This window comes from Strongylocentrotus purpuratus, unplaced genomic scaffold (genome assembly GCF_000002235.5).
Source record: "Strongylocentrotus purpuratus isolate Spur 01 unplaced genomic scaffold, Spur_5.0 spur5_scaffold_18, whole genome shotgun sequence".
Classification (NCBI taxonomy): Eukaryota; Metazoa; Echinodermata; class Echinoidea; order Camarodonta; family Strongylocentrotidae; genus Strongylocentrotus; species Strongylocentrotus purpuratus.
Window position 1 is genome coordinate 24,052,216 of NW_022145603.1, and position 25,054 is coordinate 24,077,269.

General features: G+C 36.7%; 1 protein-coding gene across 3 annotated transcripts in view; it reads left to right on the forward strand.

Annotated features, from left to right (window-relative positions):
• Nucleotides 1–365: 365 nt before the first annotated feature.
• Nucleotides 366–25,054, forward strand: part of LOC754213 (DENN domain-containing protein 2A) — a 118,103-nt gene continuing 93,414 nt past the window's right edge. For all 3 annotated transcript variants that reach the window (XM_030989537.1, XM_030989538.1, XM_030989539.1), the window contains exons 1-2: nt 366–734; nt 17,287–17,343. The gene's annotated coding sequence lies outside the window, so the exon portion shown is untranslated. The remainder of the gene's footprint in view (nt 735–17,286; nt 17,344–25,054) is intronic.

The following is a 25,054-nucleotide window of genomic DNA, read 5'->3' on the forward strand; positions in this document are numbered from 1 at the left end:
CCCCCCCCAACGTTTTTGCTCATTAGTCACTGCTGGTCACCATTACGTACCAATATTTGGCTCGCATAATTTCAAATTTGCCCCCCCCCCCCAAGAAATCCTCGATCAGCGCCTGGAAGGAAGGAAGAAAGGAATATAAGCGGAATTAATATTACTTTAGAATCGAACGGGTTTGTATGGAGTTGTCTTGGTCAGAGTCTTGTAAATGGAATAGCGCCATCTCATTCAAAGAAAATTAATTTTTGGAAAGAGAAAATAGTAGTCATATTTTAATAGGCCTCTAGCGCCCTATTAAAAGCCTAAAGGAAACATTAAAACAAAAAAATTAAAGAGAGAAAACGAATAATACATTAGTGAATGTCTAACCTAAGACCTTTATTTTGGAATATACATGAGAATAAACTGAGTTTGCAAACTAATTACTGCACCTAAAATCTAAACATAGCAACGCCGACGTAATTTCCCCCTGTTGTTTTATGCGTACGGTAGGCCTACTGCGAACTAGTCGACACGATATCGCCGAAAAAGTTGTGGAAGCGATCGAATATGTAATCAAAGAAAAAAAAACTTCAACTTGAGTTCGACAGAAAATGACGAGAGCAAATTGGAGGCCCTACAAATTTGATGATTAGTTGCAGGACATCCAGGAAAATACTTTGTATTCTGATGACTAGGCCTATGCAATCGTAAATGGATACTATCTTGTCGATCAACACTGATGAACGAACATTTTGGTGAGTGAAATGACAGTCGCAACGATACAGAATCAGACAACTTTAGTTAACCATGTTAGCAGCCTAGTCCCACGTACTCCAACAGGTGTCTTATTATGATTCGTTTTTGTAGCACTATTGAGTGTTGTGCATGGACTTTTGCTTGCTAGGAAAAACTGACGAAAGTCTTTTATTGTTTATGTTAATAATTGATGTATGAAGTATTCACAGTGTTTATAGAGGAGGACGAGCAGGAGGAGTTGGAAGAGGAGAAAGAGAAAATAAAATTAAAAGAAAGAAGGAAAACAAGACTCAGTCAGAGAAAGGGAACAGGGACTGGAGGGAGAAAGAAAGGAAGCAAGTTCACATGTAGACAGCAATAACCATCTGATTTGGGTCATTTCTTTAATAAAACTGACATTTGTTGTCATTCCCCAATACAGATGGCAACCCAGAGATCTCGTACCGTGGGGGTAGCTATAGCCAACAATGGCAGCTTTTTATGTCAAAACATTTTCTCCCCGATTTTCTTTATTTAGATCTAATTTTCTGATTTCTAAATCAGATGTAAATTAGGTCGGTATGTCATTTGTCCTAATTACAGTTATCAAAATTTGATAACTTAATATTAAATGTATAATTTACGGACTTACTTATATGAATTATCCAATTTGTATTTCCGAACTTCGAAATATTACCCGGCGGCCGATATATTTCCGGGTCCACCTACCAAAACATAGCCAAATGGCCAATCAGAGCACTCGTTTCGTGGGAGTTCGTTGGTCAAGCTGGGCCGACTCGTACGTAGCTACGGTAGCTATTGGACGTTCGAAAAGAAAAAATGAATATTCATCAACTAAAACCAAGACGGATAATGTTGACGACGAGACTTTCTCGGATTAATCATTAATTTAGGATCTAAATGAGCAAGCTATCGTAAGTCAAATAAGCTATATATATGTTATTTTTAATTAGACTCATATTGCAGCATGTATGAGGATGTAAAGAGTGAAAATCTCGTTGCATATCTCATTCATCGCGGTCCGGTCGAACCGAACCATTTGTTCCGTACAGTGCCTCACAGAAAGAGGTCCCCAGACTTCAGTCTCTATAATCGGAGGTCTAGTGGAGCCAGACGTAGTCTCAGTGGAACAACCGACGATTAGAGAGACTGAAGCTTTCGGTCTAGTTCACATGCCAAGGAAAAAAAAAGTGAAAATGAAATTAAGATCATGACAAGAGATGAGAAAATGAATTTAAGATCATGAAAAAAGGGAAGAGAGAGAAAAAAAGGGGACAACGGACCCCTACGTCCCTAAAAAAGAAGAACAAAAAGGCAAGGAGAAGAAATGTTGAGGATTGGATTCATTGGAGAAGAAAACAATATGAAAGAATTAAGAATGATAATTTAGAGAATGAGAGAAGGAAGAAGAAAGGGATCAGGAAGGAAGAAAAAGAGGAGCAGGCAGATAGAGAGAACAAGAGAGTGTGGAGGTGAACAAAAAGTACGAAGCAGAAGGAGAAAAAAAGAAGTACAAAAAAGGTGAAAAAAGAAGAAGAAAAAGAAAGTAGGAGAAAAAGAAAATTATATTGTATTATACATGTACATGTAGAATATTAACTTTCTAAAATTGTATTTTTTTTCTTCCAAAATATCATGTTTTTATATTCTTTAAATTCAACTTGTATTTTATTTACCCCTCATATTTTTGGCACTATCATTATAAGATTTGTATACTGTGCAGATGAGATTTTTGGAGGGAATTTACAAATTCTATAATGATGATGATGATAACAATAATAATAATAATGATAATTTGACAAATGATCTGACGAATTTACAACAAGTTGTAGTTTTTACTAGAAAATAGAAATCCTCAGGACACAGTAAAGCTAGATTTTAATTTCTCTTTGATCGCACTATGTTACAGTGCTGAGTATTCTATGATCTTGGTCTATTCTTGGATGAAAAGACTCTCATACACTTAAGAGCCTTCATCATTGTGCAGCTAGTACACACTACACACACGCACGCATGTCTTGTACAGTGTGCGTGTAGCATAAACTGTGACGCAGTATGCAAATCATTGACTAATCATTTTTTGGAAGTGGGTATACAGTAGGGCTCTGCAGCTTGATGAAGAGGTCATCCTTCTTTGTGATGTAGAGTTCAAAGTCCAAGGTTGTAAACAAACCAATGTTCACCCTGGCTAGACCCTTGTAGGAAACCTTAATCTTCAACAGGTTCATAATATTAAAGGCCCATTCGCACTTAAGAAAACTTGAGTTTAATTGTGATTAGAATCTCTCTTTCGTTGAGTGTTGACACATCTTTTTTTCCATAAGAAAATAGAAGAAGAATACTTCAAGGAAATACCATAAGAATTAGAAAAAATAGCCAAACAAATATTTTTGCATTTGAAAATTGACCAGGGGTAACACCAAAAACTTTTGTGTTCATAAAACGCTCGTAAGTTACATGAGCTTTTAAGATAATATGAGAGATTTGTACTGCAAAATAATCTGACCAATAACAATACGGTACTGATTTTTTGTAACATGCAATTTAAGCTTCTACCAATCGTGACATTTTAGTGGGCAAGCTTTCGTCCACTCCTGAGAAGTTTTTCAAGCCAGGTAATTCTTCACACACTTTCTTGCTGTCTGCTTCCTCAAGATCACTGGAGCGAAGATAGGTGACAATGTCAGAGTACCCAGAGTCCCTATTCAGTGGAGGATTAATCCTTTTTATGCAGATGGATTCTTTCTTGAAGTTTTGTATTTTGTGGAAGTTCTTGCTGTGAATATAGTTGTTATTTACAATTTGTGAAAGTATCGCGCTGCGAGAGTTTCAGGTGTGTGAATGACTGAATGTCCCTACAATCATGGTGTTGAATATACACCCTGTTTATACGTTGCATAATGGTGCCTATTGGTGTTTACCTGTAACCAAATTGGGTGTTTAATTGATAGTAAGCAATCGATGTACAATGTACACTGTACACTCTACATTTAGAAGTCCAGCAGTTTTAATAATGATATTAATATACCGGTATGAGATTTATAAGGTGCCAAATCCAGTTCAAATCAATGCTCAAGGTGTACAAGTTCATGACCCCCCCCCCCCCAAAAAAAAGAGGAAAAGTTATCACATAATATCTGCATTATAAACAAAGGAACAAGAGTATAAAGATAGAACATATACAAAAATGACAGAACAATTATGTACAACCATGTACATGCCACAGTAAACAGATACAGTACATGTATGTTTTAAGATTTTTACTACTCTGACAGCCTTTTCACACACAGCTAAAATTCATCGTATCCAGAGATGATTAGTATAAACGTGTTTAACTCAACAGTTTTAAACATGTTTATAGAAAATCTTCCCAGTGTGAACATCGTTTATACGATGTTGGGAAAGATACGAAGTCGCGATTCATACGCCCCTAAAAGTAGGCTGCAGATACGAAGTTTGTATCTAGAGAGCTTGACATTTTGTGTGTGAAAGGTTATTCGTGTTTAAACGTGTTTCAGACGTGTTTAAACTGGATGGAGCGTGCGCTTTGATTGATATGACATGACCTTCAATGCGCAGTGGCACTACTGCGCATTTTACGAGCAGTAGTTAATCACGAAACGATTAACGATCGCACCGAAATTTCTGTGTGTGAAAGGCTCGTGATTAGTTTAAACACGTTTTAAACACGTTTATACTAATCATGTTTATAGAATTTTAGCTGTGTGTGAAAAGGCTGTATGTCTCTGTAGTACAGCTTAGTATTAACTCCAAGAAAAGAGTGGAAAAACGAAGAAAGGAAATCCTCACAGAGACACAGGATCCAACAAAATTTGCACTGAACGTTTGAGACCTTAAATGAATATCTGGCAACTGCATGATAGCTAGTATAGGTGGGTAATGAAAAAAGAGAAAATAAGGCCAGTAGATAAAAGCGCTGTTCGGTTGCCTTCTGCTAGAAAAAAGAAAAGGTGGTGTTTAATTGTCTATTAAAAGGTGATGTGAGTTTTACTTAAATTGTCTATGACTGCAATTTTTCTCTCTCTTCTCTTTTCCTGGTAAAAAAACAGTGATAAAATAGGGAGTATCTCTCAAATTTGAAGTTTGAAACCAGAAGAACTTTTAATTCCCTATATTTTCTGGATTCACAGAAATAAAAATTATGCCTCTTTTTAGTATGTTTTTGAAAGTACATGTATTAACAACCAAATGTTGAAGGGCTTCCTCCCTGAGTCTACCCTGTTCATATACATATACTGTAGAACTTGGCATAAAAAGCCATAAATTTACAATTTGGTGATGTTTTTTCCGGTTACACATACTACGCAAGCTTCTTTAATACAGTCTAGTCATTACACACTATGTACATACAATGTACATGTACATACAATGTACATGTACATGTAGTATTGATATATGCCAATGTTTGCTTCCTTATATGACGGTCGCCTTGCATTCTTTTGTACTTCAAATGGCTGCTTTAATTGTTCCTACATGGATATGTAGATAGTTTGTTGAACCTAACTTTGTTTAACCCAACAATCCAACATTAACAAACAAGGATACCAAAGTGTACTTAGGTGAAAGACCATGTCCCTGTAACATGTACAAATAAACCTTCGCTATTGATTGCACGAATGATTGAATGATCATACAATCAAATACATCAAGGTCTATTACCATTGCAAAATATCAGTCAGTTCCTAACTTATTTTTGTGTCCTAGTTCATTAATAATAAAATTGACATTGCAAATTGAAAGATGTTCTGATTTGAGAGAGCCCATGTACAGGACTTTTACTTGTCTTGTGATAACGTCAGGTAAACTGTCTTTTAATCATAATGGCCACTTCTCTATATACATGTACTGTAGGTCACCTACAGGTTGTATTGTCTACCAGGAACTTGGAAGAAATCATTGTTGCAGAACCTACAGTATCTAGAAAGTTCACTTGTCTACATGATTGTACTGGTACATGTACAGACACACACTTTTCTGTTTCTCTCATGTGGCCTTTAACAGTACAGTCAAACCTGCTTATAAATCAACCCCCTGTATAGAAAGACCACCTGTCTACAAAGACCACATTTGTTGTTTCCCTTGTAAATGGTTTCTCATTGAAACATTTACTAAAGAAACCTGTACATAAAGATCACCTGCCTATAAAGATCACTTTTCTTGTCCTCTGAGTGGTCTTTATACATGTACATGTACATGTATGTATGTACATGTATGTACTAGGTTTGACTGTAATAGACAGAGGTTTGATCGTGCCATTGCATTCACATGTTACAAGATATTGTACTTGTACTACAGGAATAACTGACCTAGCAACAAACAATGCATGCTGTGTGGCACTTAGTAGCACTCATCATGCTGCTAGGTCAGTCAATCCTCTATAAACTAAAAGCATTTCGCTTGTCACTGATATCCATTGTATACATACTGGTAAAAGAGATTTTAAGACGTTTATGAACTGGTCTATTGCCCACATTTTTGTTTATATAAAAGAGATTTATGAAGTTGAGCTGTTCTTTATTGCCGACATTTTTTATTAAGTCAATATCATATAAAAGAGATTTACATGTAGGAACTGTTCTATATTGCCTACATACAGTGTAGTACATTATTAAGTCAATGTCATAAAAAGAGATTTAGGAACTATTCTATATTGCCCTCATTTTTATCAAGTCAATATCATATAAAAGAGATTGAAGAACTGTTCTATATTGCCCACATTTTTATACAAATGAGATTTATAAAAGTCATTAAAAGAGATTTAGGAACGGTTCTATACATGTATTGCCCACATTTTTATATAAAAGAGATTTATAAAAGTGATTTATGAACTGTTCTATATTGCCCACACAATTTTATATAAAAGAGATTTGTAAAAGTGATTTATGAACTGTTCTATATTTCCCACATTTTTATATGAAAGAGATTTATAAAACAGATTTATGAACTGTTCGATATTGCCCAAATTTTGATCAAGTCAACATCATGCAATGCAGGACTCTTATCACAACATCTGCAATTGTCACCTGTAACATTGCCTGCACAATGCCTGTAGCCTTGAAATGTATTACTGACGTGCACTTGTAGATGGAAGAAACCTGCCGTATTATTGTAAAGAAAGATTGAAGTAAAAACTTGACTCATTGAATTTAAAGGACAATGCTCCTGAGTAACACATTTTTTGAAAAATTAACATTTTATTTGTTTTGTTGAAGGAAAAAATGTGAAAGTTGCCCTCCTCTACTCACAGTGACAGTAATGAATCAGCCATTTTGAATTCCCTTGCATTATAGTACCGGTCGTTTTCAAAATCTCTAACTTCTCATTCTTTGTCCGATTTAAATAATTCAAACTTTCACCAATCTGCCGATCCCTGTCTTTTTAAAGGAGTACATGAACAATGTATGTGTGGAAGTGTCGAGTTATACTCCCCAAGGAGTGGAGAATGTGCATACAGTACATGTACATGGTGTGCGGCCAAGTCTGAATCCAATTACTGGGGTAATAATGGGTGTTTAAGCACTTATAAAAAGATTGTTGATCATGTAAGAATATTACTGCTATAAAGGATGAAAAGAAAATGATGTGCAAAGAACTTAGTTCATGATTGACAAAGAAAAAAATAGATGAATTCAACTTCCTCCCTACCAGGTATCATCCTACACCTGGATGGAGAGTGGCAATTTCTTGTGCAATGATGAAAATCGGAAAGAGTGAAATCATGAAGAGACATATTTGAATTGAATTATGAAACTGTAAGGTTCCACGTTTATAACAAAACTTTGAGAGTATATAAGGACGCACTTTACAAATGTGTGATCATGATGCAGAATTAACAACTATTAGTGACACAAAAAGTGTCAATGAGCCATTTTGAGCTTGAGAGTGGGCAGATATAGAAGCCACTTCAGAACCCTCAATCAAGTTCCTTCCTGTCCAACTGTGTCGTCAGAAACCTGGGCAAGTTCATTGTATTAATCCTGAGACACTCAACCACTGACTCACGACAGAGCTTTCACGTTGGGGGCCTATCTTCATCAGCTTGAGATTGCCAAATAGCTCGCTATTTCTGATTTGGGAGATAATCCAGAAGTTACAAATCGTGTCTTCATCAGCTCGAGACTTGACCTCGAAACTGGAAACTCGAGCTTGAGATTATTGTGCTCAGCGTTCGTGCATAGTGCGAGTCTTCAGGCTGGTGAAGACTCACCAGACAATTTGTGGAATATTTTGCAACTAGCCCAAGATATCTTGGGATGATTATCTCGACCATACTGTATATCCTGCCAATTGCAATTTCTGGCTAATGGAGACGCAATTAACTGGATAATTTGCGATCGGGATAGTTCAAATAGCAGGATATTAGGCATCTCGAGCCGATGAGGACAGGCCTATTGGCATGCAGCGGCCAGTTTGCGTGGACTTACTGTATACGTCCTGATTGAACTTCAGAAAAACTAAATTTAGTCAACCGACGCAAAGGGAAGTGAGTGGGACCGTATTGTGGTCTGTAGTGTATTGTCAGTTGCATGTGTCACTGTCAACAACGTACAGTGACATTTATCAGAACGTCGCAGTTTTGCGGAGGTGCGATCGAGGCAGCGGCATGCGTGTACCCACTCGCTGTCGATCGTTTCACTTTTCAGGAGGGCCTTATTTGGATTAACTTTTGTGCCAGAATACGGTGATTATCTGATAAGAGTTTGAGTTACAGCTTCCTAACAGAGGGTATGTGATATGATTTGATATACAATACACAGGAAATGTATTTTGCGTCATATTTGGAGTACAATAAATAATTTACAATGGAACTTGGTAAGCCAATTATTTCAGTCAAAATGTCAAACCTTTGGCTGAAAGCTACCCTGTATCCTACTATCGTGAGTGTCCACTGTGAAAAGTTTGTTGAATTTGAATTCTACGTTTTATGTTTTGAATCTGAAGGCTTGCATGCAATGCCAAAATTTCCTTTGAAAAACAAACTGACATACAGTTTTGTAACATATTAAACTTGTCAGTTATGACAGGGGATGTAATGTTTTGTTTTTAAATTGTCATTCTGTCAAATTTATTGAGCTTTGTTTAATGTAGATTTTATAAGGCTAGACAGATTCCCTTTATGACACTTTTTAAAAGTTTTAAAAGCATTTAATTTAGTAGCCCCTCTTTCAAATCAGTCAATTTCTCTGTGTTTTGAAAAGTACATAGTAGGCCTATGTACACTGTATGTGTACTATGTATGTATGTAGAAACTCCTCGACTCTTTTGATGATGTATGTTTCTTAGTGTACAACTAACATTTTTTAATATGTCTCAAATCTTCATATTTTCAACCTTGCTGAGCTCTGTTGTAATGAAAAAAGATTCAAGGCACATAGAGTATTTAACCAAAATATGGTAATTGGCCCCCCAAACAATGCATTACTCATAACCATAAGGCCAAAGATAATCTATCTCCTGCAAGAGATTTACCTTTCAAGCATTAACCTTTCTTTAGAGTTACATGTATTAAAGGTGAAGGGAAACAAAAACGCCTTTGTATAATTTTTTTATTCCCAAGTTTACAGTCTAAAAAAAAAAGTGTTGTCTAATAGATCTATACTAGATAGATGTTAAATCATTTGCATCTTTCCTCATTGTTTTCCTCCTAATTTTTATTGATAAAAAAAAGAGCAAAAATCACAAGGATAATTAGACTAAGCACAGGTATCATGTTTAGACACACACAAAAAACTGATAGTGATGAAAATCAAAAATTTAATCTTCATTTCTTACAATGCAGGTGACCATTATTCTTGGATATTCAGTTTTTCTTTCCTCATAAATTAATAAAATACCTCCTGTCTAGACTAAATATGTTGGGGGGGGGGGGAAGAAGAAGAAAAACATCATTTTGGTAATGATTAAACTTCATCTATTCCGGGAGTCAAAGTATTAAAAGAATTAAGGCATTCTTCCTGTAGTTAACTGAATATCAGCGGATATTCACAATAAATGCACTGATAGTGAAATATGAATTACAATTATAATTCTGCTTTGGAGCTCTCTTTATTTGCAACAGTAAAGGTGTGATTCCATGCAAATAAAACTGATATTTTTGATTGAATAAAAAAAAGTACATTTTTTGCTAGCTAGCGCGCTCTGCTCTCCCATTTTTTTCTTCCACTGTAAGTGATTGTGGTACATATACATATCACTCTCTAAAGACGTTAAAAGACGGGAGTTGCTGCTACCTTGTTTGGCGTTCAACAATAAGGGATAGAGCAACGTCGATCTGGCGCTGCTCAGTGGCTGCCAGGCTCACGATCAATTGGGCAAAAAGAATTTTCATTTTCGGTTTAATAAAATTTGGAGTGGACAAAAGATTATTATTATTATTATTATGTTTTATATATGAAAAGATTTACTTACTTTGCACACATTTAAACACATCTTAAGCCTGATTTTGAGAACCTAAGAGTTTCTACAGTCAAGTCTATAATGTCAGGGACTTGCCATGTGTTATATCGCCTTTTCAATTTCTATTTTTCTGCTTCATCTTTTTGGAGTGAGGAGTGATATTATGAAGGTTTCCAGTTTTTAAATGTCACGGCAATGAGCCTCTAGGGTAGGAGTCTGGTCTTGGGTGCATCTTACTTCCTGGTGCGCTACCCATTCGTCCTTCCGATCAAGACCGTTCACATTAGAAACTTATAACGTCGTGTGCATCGTTTTATTCACACGAATGTATATTCTGCATGTGTGTAATTTTTCTTCTTCTTAGAGTCGTTCAGATATGATTATTTATGTCTTGGATCGACCATTAACGTCACAATCCGAAAGATGTGATTTGGTTTGGATCCTGGGTCCTGAGAACCTTATAACGTTATGTGCATCGTTTTATTCACACGAATATATATTCTGCATGTGTGTAATTTTTCTTCTTCTTAGAGTCGTTCAGATTTGATTATTTATGTCTTGGATCGACCATTAACGTCACAATCCGAAAGATGTGATTTGGTTTGGATCCTGGGTCCTGAGAACCTTATAACGTGATGTGCATCGTTTTATTGACATGAATGAGAACATGAAATAGTATTCCCTATGTGTGTAATTGTTTTACAGACGTACATCAATCAGATATGATTGTGTATTTTTTGGACTGACCTTTAACGTCACCATCCAAAAGATGTGATTTAGTTTGGAACCTAGCTGGGTCCGATCAAAGTAGGCTTTTAGGAGAAGACAGAGAGCTGACCGTACTGCGGACATTAAATAATACCGTTAGACCAACTCACATCTTACATGTAGCCTGCACATAAATGCTATTCGCTTTGCTCCATATTTTGTAGAACATTATGTTTTATTGTTTTTTTTCACATGAGCCTAATATATGATATTATGCATAAAAGCATCTTTGTTTATCTCTCCGATCAAGACTGTTTACATTAGCAACAGATGATGTTTTGTGCATCGTTTCATTATCATGAACTAGAACAAGATGCCTGTAGTATTGTTATATAATGCTTGTAAAAGTGTTGGGGTCTGGTGGATATGTCACCGGACCGTAGATCACGTGGTTCAAGTCCCATCGCAACACTAATGCTCTTAGGCAAGACATTAATCTACATTTGCCACTCTCCGCCCAGGTGTTAAATGGGTACCCAATAGGATACAAACATTAATGTGGATGGATTGGCATGTGTGCGGTGGTAAAATGGAATCTGGCCAAAATTCTATCTAGGGATCAGAGCATGTGCACTATCGATCATGTGCAGATTAGCAATTGAATCCAATGACTAGGTAATAATAATTACATTGCAAAGTGCTTAGACACTTAGTGCACTACACTAGTATGATTATAATTATGTAGTATACTACGTGTGTGCAGGGCCATGCATACAGTACTCACGCTATTTTTGACAAGACAATCACTCTGGTGAGCTAGTTAGCTATAGGCTGAGTTAGGCTCTGTCTCACTATTCTCAATATTCTCGGCTTTCTCACGAAACTTGCGATTATACATGGTTTAGAATACGATTTTTCAAAGAAGCCGTTCTCCTGAACGCAACCTTCTATAAAAGTGATAAACTAAACGCTGTTGTGTTTTAATGCACTAACCTTGAAAAGGGTGTATATTTATGTTTGTTCAGTATTCCCCTTTAAGTTTTATGCAATGAGGCCCAGGTACCATATCATGATGTACAATGTAATCTATTCACTTTTATGTGTAGATTTGAAATGTTGAATTTCAAGCATCGGTTCATTCTGATCGATTTAAGGCATTACATGTGTACATGTACTTTTCATGCATAATTTCATGTTCACAAACAACAATTAAGACTCAAGGTTTTCCTCACTTTCAATTTGACTCTTACAACATAGTACAGGGAATATGACATTGAAAAACACTATACCTGCTGGAGCCACAGCCAATTATATGTTCAGGAAACTACTGTGTACAGTGTGAACTTCTTTCGAACTGAATTTAGCCGCAGTATTTACATGTACTTCCTTGTGGTGTTCCAATTATTGCCATAATATATCAGCCATACAATTCAGTTTGTACAATACATTTGGCTCATTCATAGGCTACATGTATGTGCATGTACAGTACATACACTCATATTTGTTTAGTTGTACATTATGTAAGCCTGAGCGCATTTGTAATATTTTTAGGTACTTACTACTAATTAGGTCAATTTATACAGCTCAACTATTTTACACTCTACTGCGCTGTGATGTAAACAAAACTTTTGGCAGTGCTAATTTACAGACACACAGTAAAACCTATTCAAAAGCCCCTGAAAAGAAGTGTGTCTTTCCTTTGTCTAGTGGTAGATTATTCCAGGGAGGTGAGACTCACCTCCCTGGTTATTCCCAAGCTTTGGAGCTGCACAGCTGAAAGTGCAACCTCCAAGATTTACTTTCGTTTTTGTGTGAGGTAGCTTTAGAAGCAGCTTGTCCAGTGTATGTCGTAATATTTAACCGTCATAATATTTCACTATCGTACTGTTGTAACTGTACTTCATACTGTTGAAAATAGAATTAAAAAAAACTTTATGTTTAATAGTAGAAGGCTTGTTGTTTCCACTTCAGCTCTAAATGTATGTTTTTAAATTAAATCATAAACTAATGTTGTTCAGTTTAATTTAGTTTCCTTTTACATTCATGAACAGCCGGGACATCAAAACATACAATGACATATCCAATTACAATAGAAAATAGAAAACAAAAATTTGCAACAACAACTTATTAGTGGTAATTGGTATGAATGATGATTGCTACGAAGGGTCATAATTCAGTAAAGACTGGAAAATAACTGGAAATGGTTCTATACATTATACAGAACATGTAGAGTAGCAGATGAACTTCATATTAGACGTGTATTTGAAGTAATTTTTTTTCCTTCATAATTTGCCCCTGATGTCAGGAAAGAAAACCTGTTTTGAATTTCAGAACATACTGATAAATACATACTGCCACTTTGTCCCATAATACTTTCCCAAAATAAATTTACGCACTTTACTTTAAATTGTGCAAACTATATAGTATTAGAATGTAGATTTAAATGTATTACACATGTATATTATCAATAACAATAAAATATGTCAACATCAGTTAAAATAATTAGTATAATATACATGTAGTTGTTTATTAAATTTATACTGTATTGTATAATTTTAAAGTTGTTTTGATGGAAACTTATTTGAGCAGAGAAAAACAAGCAAACAAATTTGAAAAAACAAACATACGTCATATTTCTCAAACAAAACAATATTTGTTAACCAAACAAGAGGAAACAATGTACAGTTTTGTAGAAACAATCAGGATATGTTTCATATTGTAAATAGTAAAGATTTTGACAGACAGCCAGAATAATAGAACTTTTGGTTTGACAAATTTTCTATTGTATTTTAATAGTGCTGTATGGATGAAAGCACTAAATGTTAGCCTTGATTAAAAATCAAGTCATACACAAGTACCTTCTGGTAAAGGATACAGATGTTAAGTGGTCTGCTTTAACTACCAGGTATTTAATTTCCATCATTTCCTGATAATACAGATGATTTTATACACTTGATTTGATTGATCAATGTACACATTTTTTTTTATAATACATTCCAGGTTTAATTATGATGCTGTACGTATTCATGAGGTGTAACTGTTTTGTTAATGATTCAAATAGAATAATTTCAATTTGTAGACCTATTACTGTAAAACTATACAAATCTTTATGCATGCAAAGTTCTGTATAGGTCTACATTTGTTGAGAAAATTGGTTTATTGCTGTTTGGTCCAAAGTCAGTTCGTCTACTACCAATTGGTCTATTCCCATATGGTCTACAACCAGCCTGTCTACTCAGTGTCCACATGGTCTAATAATCATTTCATCTACTTATCATTTGGTCTAATGACCATTTAGGTCAATACTCATTTGGTCTAACTTCCATTTGGTCTAATCTCCAATAAGTCTACTTCCCATTTTGTCTATTGCTCATTTAGTCTAATTTCCAGTCAGTTTAATTCCCAGTTTGTCATGCCCATTTTGTCTGCAATTTATATGGTCTAGAACTAATTTAATTATAAATAATAATAATCATCAAATGTTTAAAAGAACTTATCGATTGTGCATTTGACAAACTGGGAATTAGACAAATTGGTTCGTTTTACACTTTAGGTATGCATATTACGAGTTCTATACAGGCCTATAATACATTGGTTGTGAAAATTCATCTGTGTGGCCAAGTAGCCTTCTTTACTATTGTTCCCAGGTATAAAACCCAAACTGATTTATTACCGAACCTAAAGTCCCATTAAAACTCAATAAAAGAAACACCCTTAGTGGTTTATATCTGATGACAGTCCCCTTCACACTTGAAAAAGCATCTTCTGAATAGTTTATTATATAAGATGGATTTACCCCCAAATTTTGACATACTGTAGATAACTACAGGTATAAAGGTTTCTCTATAGCTTTATAATGCTAAGTGAGTATATTTTGTTGAGTAAATGTCATAGAGTATCATCTACATGTACTGGGAGGCAGAAAGCCATTGATTTGTATCATTTAACACAGAGTTAATGCCCTTCTGGCTCCAAACAGGTGGTACTATCGCATGTGTATGCTTATAAGAGATGTCATAGGCTGCGTTCATGCTTAAATTTTGAAGGCAGAATGAGCGATCTGAAACGCTCATCGTAAACGCTCATCGTGATCGCAGTTCCAGGATGTACTGTTCATGTTTACTTTTCTGGCTCACCCAGGCAATTCTCCGTGTGTGGCCTTAATTGGTCTTCCAGCTGGATTCGCAAACCTTCACTGTGCATGCTACGTAGACCCACTAGAGGTCAGTGCGTTGACCCTATTTAAACGCGTTTACAAATTGTAAACGCATCTTTTTGTGAGTTTATGATCGGCGATCGTGATCGCCGTTTTTCAGTGATTCTACAAAAGTGAGCATGAACGCAATCGTGTTTTAAACTAAAGGCGTAACAGATGCCTGATTCTGGCCGTCAAAATCAAGCATGAACGTGCCCTTAGTCTAGTGGTTTAAGCACTTGACTTGAAATTCAAAGGTCTGACATGGCACTAATGAACTTTGGCAAGGCATTAATCTACATTTGCCACTCACTACCCAAGAGAGAAATGGGGACTCGGTAGGATGACGAAAGCATTTGTGTTAGTAATTGCCCTCACAGTGATCATATGGTAGGAATACTCCCCAGGGAAAAGTGGAGATGGTGCACATTGTGCGCGAATTAATCTGATGATCGGGATAATAACTGTAAAGCGCTTTAAAAATCAAGATTGTCATTATTATTATAGTCATACTTGTTTCTTTGTTATGAATCTTTAACTCTCATGACAGTTTGTTTTTGGTCTTGTACCGGAAACCGAAACTTGTAAATGGGCGATGTCATGCAATGTGTCCCATGCATGTACCATACAACATTGCTTTTACTTTCACGTTGTGTGTTTGGAGCCAGAAAGGGCATTATCTTGTATACTTTAACACAGAGTAAACACCCTTCTGGCTCTCAATACCATACAACATTAACAAGGGTGTTAACTCTTATACTTTAACACAGAGTTGACGCCCTTCTAGCCGGCTCTCAATAAGCAATGTATGTACAGTATTTCATCCTAAAATGAAAAATTCTTGATATATCTTTGACTAGTGGTATAGTGATAGTCAAAAGATATATACTAGTCAGTGGTCACATCAAGAAATGTTTCAATTTCGGATTTGAATTTAATGGATAACACTAGCAGTCGTATAGAATAACAAACTAAATTATTCATAGCCCTGGTAAATTTGATGTTTTTTGCGTTTTCATTTAATACTCAAGAATGAAAGGTGACTGGTTGAATAAGGGCATTTGTTGAATACTTTTAGAAGTAAGCTTGAATATTTGTCACATTCTCAAGAAACATATATCTGGAAACATAATTTTTTCTTCGCATAATTAAAAAACTATATAGACCAAACTTGGCATTAAAGAGTATATGAATACTTTAATTACTGTATGTCATATTGGTCACATTTCCCACGCTCATTTGCGGAATCGCTCAAATGTGAAATGTGCAGCACTAGTGAGCAATATGAATGAATGGTTTTAAGGCTCTAATGTGAACAGGGCAACAGACTATTGGTGACTATCGACTTAACCGCTCATTTGAGGAATCGCTCAAATGTGAAATCTGCAACACCAGTGGGCAATATGAATGAATGGTTTTAAGACTCTAATGTGAACAGGGCAACAGACTATTGGTGATTGTTGACTTAGGGAGTGAATCAAACTGACACTTGACTCATAGCTCGGCTTTGAGCTCTACTGTATACAAAATACTAACGCTATTTGTCAACACCTTACTCATCCATTGGTCTTATTATATTATTCCGCTGGACCAAAAAAGGACCAAAAATGGACAGTTGGACAGCTATCTGACATGACATGACACATAGGGTGCGTTCAAGCGATTTTTTGAAGCTAGAATCACAAACATAAATCACTAATCAAAACACTGTTAAAAAACATGGTTACTGCGGGAGAGCGTTCAAGTGATTTTTCATCAACGCTGATTCTTGCTCGTTTTAAACCCAGTCATTGCTCATCACACTGTGCAGTTTGACCCAGGAAGTATGCATGTAGGTCAGCTTCGCCGAGTGCTTTCTGAATTTGTTTACTGTCAACTGTCGGCCAAACCGGAAGCAGGCCACAATATTGCCGTTATAGAATCATGATTAAGATCTTTGTTCGTTCAAGCAATTTTTAGCAGAATCACGTTCAGCGTTTCAAGTTTGCGTTTTTAAACACATTTATTTTTACGACCGACGAAAAAATCTCTTGAACTCAACCATGATTTAAACTAAACGTCTTTGAAAAATGTGTTTCTAGGGTGAAAAAGTGTCACTTGAATGCACCCTAGGCCTACACAAAGCACATCCCTGCTCTGTTTGACAACAAATTGACAGGGCATTGCTTCTGTACTAGTCCAGATTGTGTCAATTTTTTACATCATTTTCCCCTCTCTTACATTCCACACAGAGCACAAAGTTTCCACTAATAGCGCGACCCCCGGAAATGCACCCATCGTTTGCAAGGGTAAGCATGTATGGACTGTCTTTATTTTTAGTGTTGAGGGTGTGTTATTTTTTCAGCTGAATACTTCTGTACATGTATGTATCATTACATGGACTGTGAATAACTTTAAAAATAGATACTGCACATTGTTTTCATTGTGTATTGGTATTTTTTTGAAAATCCTTCCCTCAATTTATACCAACATGTTAATACAGTCAAACCTGCTTTTGCTTGACCACCTGTATAGAAGTTAGACCACCTGTCTATAGAGACCACATTTTGCTGGTACCATTGAATATGGTTCCTCACTGAAACCTGTACCAAAGTAACCTTTACATAAAGACCACCTGCCTATGGAGACCACTTTTTATGTTCCCCTTGAGCGGTCGATACAGGTTTCACTGTATTCGCCTTGAGCACGCCACAGAGTGGATTTGGCACTTTATAAGTTACATGTATATTATTATTAAAAAACAGAGGAAATTGATGGTACTTAAATGACATTAGTACCTACATGTATGACAGTATTGGATTACAGGAAGTTGCAGGAAGGAAGAGCTCTTACAAATGTCAAAATCAAATGAATGCACTTTTATGATATGGGGGGGGGGGGGGGGTGCATGTTTCACAAAGACTAAGATCGACTTTAAGTTGGACTTAACTATGGCAGGCCGTTCATGCCTCTAGTTGCTCTCACCATCGGTCTCTAAATTATGATCTATAGATAACATTTTTTCCTACAATAATTAACTATAACAAAATGTAAATTCTGTAGATGTGTGACCATGATTTGTACATCCCTTGAGAAACCAATGCCATTAAATGATGAGAGAAAATTTTGGCATGAATGGCCTGCCATATTTAAGTCCAATTAAAGTTGATCTTAGTCTTTGTGAAACACTCCCCATGGTCTGATAGCGATACTTTGCTAATAGTAGGCCTACAAAACATATGCGTGCTCCAAATGTGCTCGATAAACAAACTGTTTTTAAATTTCATTATCACATGAGGAAGAATGAGAAAGCAGAATTTTAGTTGATGAAAACAGAAAATGGAAATTTTATTTGATAGTTTTTTTTGGAGTGAAAGTGAGACTAGTAGTTGATGAATTGTAATACCGGTATTTTGAATCTTTAATTTGGGGACTACTGTGAGACTGCACATAAACAAAACATCTTGAAGGTTGTGAAGTTCAGTAATTTGGGATGATTTGAACTTCTATACTTGAACATCTATACTTAACTGCTTTACTTTCCTCATTTTTCTGCTGAAATTAACTTAAAATGTATTTTGCTGGTACCCTGTAAACACCACGATTTAAAGTTTATATTAGTAGTATAGTTAGTAATGATAATAATAATGAAACTAATAAGAAGTAAAAAGAGAATTAGAAGGAGAAGGAGGAAAGAAAAAGAAGAAGAAATTGTTTTAATATTCATCACTATTCAGTCATCATGCACTTTGGAGGATAGAGAAAGAGATAGTATTAGATAATAAGAAAATATAAATCAATTACCAACTGAAAAAAACAAACTTAATTATTAGTAGTAGTCTTAACTAAAACTGGTGTTTAACAAATGAGTTTTTAGTCTCCTGGTGAACTGGTTGATTGTGACTGCCTCCTATACAGCATCAGGTAATGCTGTTGGTATCATTCCATAATTTAGTTTAGCAAGTATATGTCATAGACCTACATGTACATGTGTATGAAAAAAGTAAGTTCAAATCCTGTACGTGTGCATGCTGACTGCTGAGTGATGCTGTTAGATGTACATACAAACATGAATAAATATATATCTTTATGATGTCAGCTTTAGTCATAACCTCATAAAATTGAGATAGCATCTCTCTTGGCAGAGAGGGAGGGAGTGGAGGGAGTGGAGGGAGAGCAGAAAGGGGGTATGGAGAGAAGGCGGAGGGGAGGCAAGGGGGTTCATATAGGGGACGGGGAAGAGGAGGAGGGGCGATGAGGAGGGGGGGGGGGGAGGAGGAGAGATAGGGGAGGGAGGGAGAGAGTCAGTGAAAGGAGAGAGGGGTAGAGAGTGGGAGATGGAGAGGAGAGGGAGAGGGGGAGAGGGAGAGGAGAGGAACAGAGTTGGAGAGATGGGGGAGCGAGGGAGAGGGGGAGAGAGGGAGGAAAGTAGTGAGAGGGGAAAGGGGAAGAGAGAGGGGGAGGGGGGTGGAGGGGAGGGGAGGAGCGAAGGGGGAGAAATGGAGGAGAGGGAGGAAGAGAGAGAGAGAAAGAGAAGGGGGAGAGAGGGGAGGAGGGAGGTGAGGGGGGATGTATTTGAGAGGGGAAGGAATATAGGAGCAAACAATAGAAATATGGAAAAGGAATGTATCTTGCATGAAAGTTAGAAAGAATAGCATTAACAAGAGTGAAAGAGAACAAAAGAGAGTGAAAACGAAAGAAAACGTAGTTGATTATAACAAATTAGAAAACTAGAAATGCAATCGTGTCACAACGATGTGCGTGCAATGACGCCGTGTTTCTACGTGTCGAACGAAAGAGCTTCTCTCGGACTATCCAGAGCAATTTGTACGAAGTCTTTAGCTTCTGTAATATTGGAGACAGGTAGGGCGAAAGAAAGGCCTCAATAGTGACCTTGATGGGATGGTAGTGACTATGCCTACGATGTTTGAAAGAAATTGGGATAGGGGAAAGAACCTAGAAAGGGCTCGCAAGCACTACGTGCAAAAACAAATGGGATTAGTTGCATGTTCGTCATTGCAATCAAGATCGTTCTAGGGGTCAAAAGCGTGAACCCGATTTGCCCCATAGACAATGCGTGTAATGCATGGACGGAAAACGTACAGGATCTGTATTATGACCGGAGTTAAATTGTTTTTTCTCTCTCTCTTTATGTCTCTTTATGGGCCGTATATGGTATCATTGGAAAGAGAATTTCATGGTCGTTATTGTAAACTACTCTTTTTTTTTATATGATAATCCTATTGAAACATGTGATGTAAAATAGATTTAAAGGACAAAATGGCGTCTTAAATGGCCACCTTGACCAATTTCAAAAATCCGGCCAAGAGGTGCCCTGCGTATTGCATCTCGGAATGTCATTGCAAATTTTCAAGGAAAAAAAAGGATGTTTAGGGGGCGAAAAGTAGTCTGAAAAAATGACGTCATGGCCGATAAGTGTTATAATCGGGCGGAATTCGTATAGTGACCCTTGTTCAAATGCGATTTACTCACAACTTTCTGTGTAAACATATACCATACTTGGTATCATTCGAAAGGGCACTTCATTGCGGTCAGTTTGACACCATTGTCATCTGCACGCAATGTACTGCACGCATTAAAGGCGCTATTACGTAATGCATAGCAAATTCATCATTTTTGGCGATAACTTTGCAACGAGGGCATTACAATTTATTAAACTTGGCAGACAGTTGTCACGTATATGGATACATATGTGTGCCAAGTTTCATTGGTGTAGGTATAAAGATCGCCATTTTAAGTTATTTTTGAATTTTCTTGAAAATGGCGAATTTGGAGGGCATTTTTCTCAAAGTCAGTCAGTGTAAGGGTATATAATTTTGTATATGGCTGGAAAGGGCATATCTTCAAGTATCTAAATCCAAAAAAGGGTACGGATTTGCCAAGCCATAATGGAGATACGGCCATAGAAAGAAAGCCAATTCCCAGAACTTTAGAGGGCGCTATTTACGTTTTGCAAAGCCATTAGAGCGTGAAATTTGGCATGGCTATGTGCAATTATGAGATAAAGATACTGTGAGATTTAAATACAAAACGGAATTTATATGAGAAAGTTATGGCAGTTTTAGATTATTTAGGGGTCATTTTTTCAAGAATTTGAGAGATTGTTGACGGAGACGGTTTCAGATTTGAATTTTGAGTATAAAGATGGCATTTTGAAGGGCAGGTTATACGTCGCAGATTAAAGAACATCTCTTAGACTATCTAGAGAAAATTGTTAGAAGTGTGTAGTATCTAGGATAGTGGAGATAGGAAGGAAGAAAGAAAGGCCTTAAAATGGACCAGGAACAGACAAAATGGCGCCTGGATGGTTATGCATGAGTGATTTCGAAAATCGAAAAAGTAGGTGACCTTGAAGAGATGTTAGAGACTATGCCTATGAAATTTGAATGGAAAAGGACATGAGGAAAGCACCTACATGTAACTAGGAATCACAAGCACCATGTGTAAAACGAATGCGATTTTCTGACGAGGAATATAAGGAGAATATTAATGGGGCAGAATGTGAACGAAAACAAGGCAATGACGAAGGTTCGTCATTGCAATGATTTATTGAGAATTATGAAGAACAAAAGAGAGAAGGTAATTTATAAAGAAAAAGCTTTTTAAAATTAGCAATGAAAAGAAGTGCATGTACATAAAGTGAAAGCTAAGAGAAATGTTCTAACTATTTTTAAAGCATTTGTAAAGAAACAGGCAGCGAGAGAGAGTGAGAGAAAGAAGAAAGTAGAATCAACAAGAAGCTGATGGAAAGGTCACAAGTGCTCTGAGATTTTCGCGGTAAGAATTGGGGGAACTCGATTCACCATCAGCTGATGTATTAGTAAACTCTACTTTGGTACCAGATAATACTCAAGAGAGGAAATAGCCCTAGATCTTCATAAAGCACATTCGGTTATTTTAAGAATAACAACTGGCTCCTTTATCATCCTGAATACGCAGCGCATGCATGTAGCACAAGGCCTCGCCCCTTCTTATATTTTTTCTATCTCCTAAAAAAAATGATGTGATTCTCCTATTTTTCCTTAGATATTTCTCAATATTTCCTTGATACATGTACAGGTGTATGTTACTTGCGTATAATTTCTGTGTTTATTATATTCACTTGAATGACAGATTTTATAGGGGGTGGGCATTTCTTTAAAACCTGAAATGGACTTGCACATTACAGCTATGTATCAAGAAAAAATGAGAGGGGCCTCTTTTCTTGGGGTGTGGGGGAAGGAGAAGGCAAATTGTCCTCAATATCTGGATAGGTGTTGCGATGGAGGGGGAGGGGGGGGTGTGACCCCTTGTACCTCTTCGTCTCCCACCATGCATGACTAACTTTCTGATTGTATCATAAAATACAACTTAACAAGTGTTTGTCTTTAGGGGTCTCTTTTTTCGGGAGGGGTAGGGGGTGGAAATTCACCCTCAGACTCTTAGAGAGGAAGGATCTGGGGGTGCTATAGCCCCTTTTTCCCTCCTAGCCTCGCATCATTCATGACGAGTTTTCTGATCGGATTATGAAATCAGTTGTTTGCGTCATCACATGCCGCTAAACCAAGATACAGATCTCACAACGCGGAGGAGCGGAGGAGGGAAGGAGGAAGGGAAAAAAGGATGGTGAAGGTTGAGGGGGTGCTCCAAAGGAGAGGCACAGGTTAACATGACAAGTACTTGTTTCAGGTGCACTGCCTCCCTGCTTGCCTCACAAATGGTGCTATATTGGTCTGCCTTCTGAACACATTCTTGGCACCTTGACATTATTACTTGACATTGGCGTAGCCAGAGCACGAAGGGGCAACCCCCAATCCTTAATTTTGTTCCTCTTTAAGGCTTGTTAAGATATGACATGCCAAACAAGATCATAAAGGAAGATGAGTATTATTAAAAACAGAAGCATATCGTCGGTGGGGTGACAAAACCTCGTATCTCAATTTTTTGAGATTTTGATTTTTTTGCATAATTGTGTACCTAATGGCCTACGACACCACCTGATAAATCCATGGAACGCCTCCTGTCTCGGTTTCTTCACAAATTCCACACAAAGGACGGTGTCACAGCACTAAATCTGTTGAGACAAGAAATGTTTTTTCGCTCTCCTGAAAATTCATGATTTTTGAGATACGAGGTTTTGTCACCCCACCGAAGATATATAGAAATTGGAAAACAGTGTGCCCTCCCCAAATATTTGATAATTTTCCAAACAGCTACCCAAGTGTGATGTTTGAAGTAAAAGGGTGTAGCGCCCAACTCATTCCTATATTGCGCCAAGAAATCACTGTGGTTTTTATAATTTTTATGATGACGTAAGATTGAACATGCTTCACACTTCTGAATCTATAAACAGAGAGCTAGGTGCATACGTGCAAGTATTCTTTGTTGCATGCAGCTGCCATCCTTTTTAAGCGTAACAAAACTTGGCGGAGGTTTATACCTTAACTGAACAAGCCTTTATTAGTACTTAAGAGTATGTTGATACAGTGTCAGTTTGTCAACAACAAGCATACCATATAATAATAATAATAATACTTCGTTCTTTTATATTGCATTTCATGTCTGTTGACATTTCAATGTGCTTTACGATATACATACATTGTATATAACATTTAATACGATCATAAAAGGAAGATGAGTAAACAGAAAACAATGTGCTTCTCCTTCCCTAATATTTGATAATCATCTGAACAGCTACCCAAGTGTGATGTTTGAAGTAAAAAGGGTGTAGCCTCCAACTCTTTCACTTTGCTTCAGCAAAAATAAATCTTGCTTGCTTCATGTCCAGTTCAAGGCAAAAAGGGCGCAGAAAGATTTATTGTAGCTCCTTTTAAATATCTCTTTGACCTGGCAAAATCTCTCTGGAAGTTAGGACCCCAATATTAATTACCTCAATGGGCAATTGTTTTAAAAATCTGTCATTACCCTAGCAAGGCAGGTGTGTTCATTTTGCTCTAAAATATACTCCCGACAACAATATCTGCAAGCACTATTTCATCAAAGATAACAGGGTTAGGGTTGGGATTGCAATCAGGTTTTAGGTTAGGTTTAGTGTTCGAGTTATAACATACATGTATTTGGTTAGGGTAAGGGTTGCAATTGAGTTACTGGTCAAGTTTAGGGTTAGAGTTAAGGTTACAAGGGTTAGTGTAGTGTTTGAAAGCGGAGCAGTTGTCTCCGGACCGGTCCATATGTTGATTTATGTTGATTGTCGTATTTATACTGTGAAATTTAATGACATCGTAAAATGTGGTGTGGTAAGAAAATGTGACCACTGACCAGACACCACAAAACCACACACAAAAAAGTTGTATTGTGTCATTTTCAGTTAGAGGTCAATAATGGTGTATTTGGTCAGGTCGGTCAAAGGTGAGTTTTTAGCTTTTGCTGTCAGAGTAGACTTTCTTGTATGTAATTTAAAATTTGGAGGCACCAAACAATCTAGAAGTGATATTTTTGCAGTGTTTTGTAGACCTTATGGACAGTGAAACAAAGTACTTCAATTTTTTCACTCCAATGTATGATATACAGTATGCATCAGTTTCTTTTGTTTAAAAAAATTCAAGATAAAAAATATTAAAAAACATTACACATACTAAAAGAAAAACGTAATAAAATATATATATTATTGAAATCTAATTTTATAACGGTACAGCACGAAATCCGATAAAGATCATTCTTTATCCTGATAGTGCCAAAAAGCCAAAAGTGTCTCTCTCTTGGGTTTTGCTTTAGTGACAGCGCAGGAGCAGGGATATTGCTCATGATCATCAGGATATATTGTGGTATGGGGGGAATTTGATGAGACCTTTGTCTGAACATTAAAGGTACAGTGGGGGTCAGGGAAAAAAATACTTTAAACATTTTGGGGGCTACTTTTCAAGCTTGCTTGCATGAAAATAACACTCTTTATTTTGTTTTGCATTAAACTCTATGCAATTTTTTTTTGGGGGGGCTCTTTATGACTTTCGGGGGCTCTTTTATGCATATCGGGGGCTATCCCGCCCGAGCCCCCGTGTA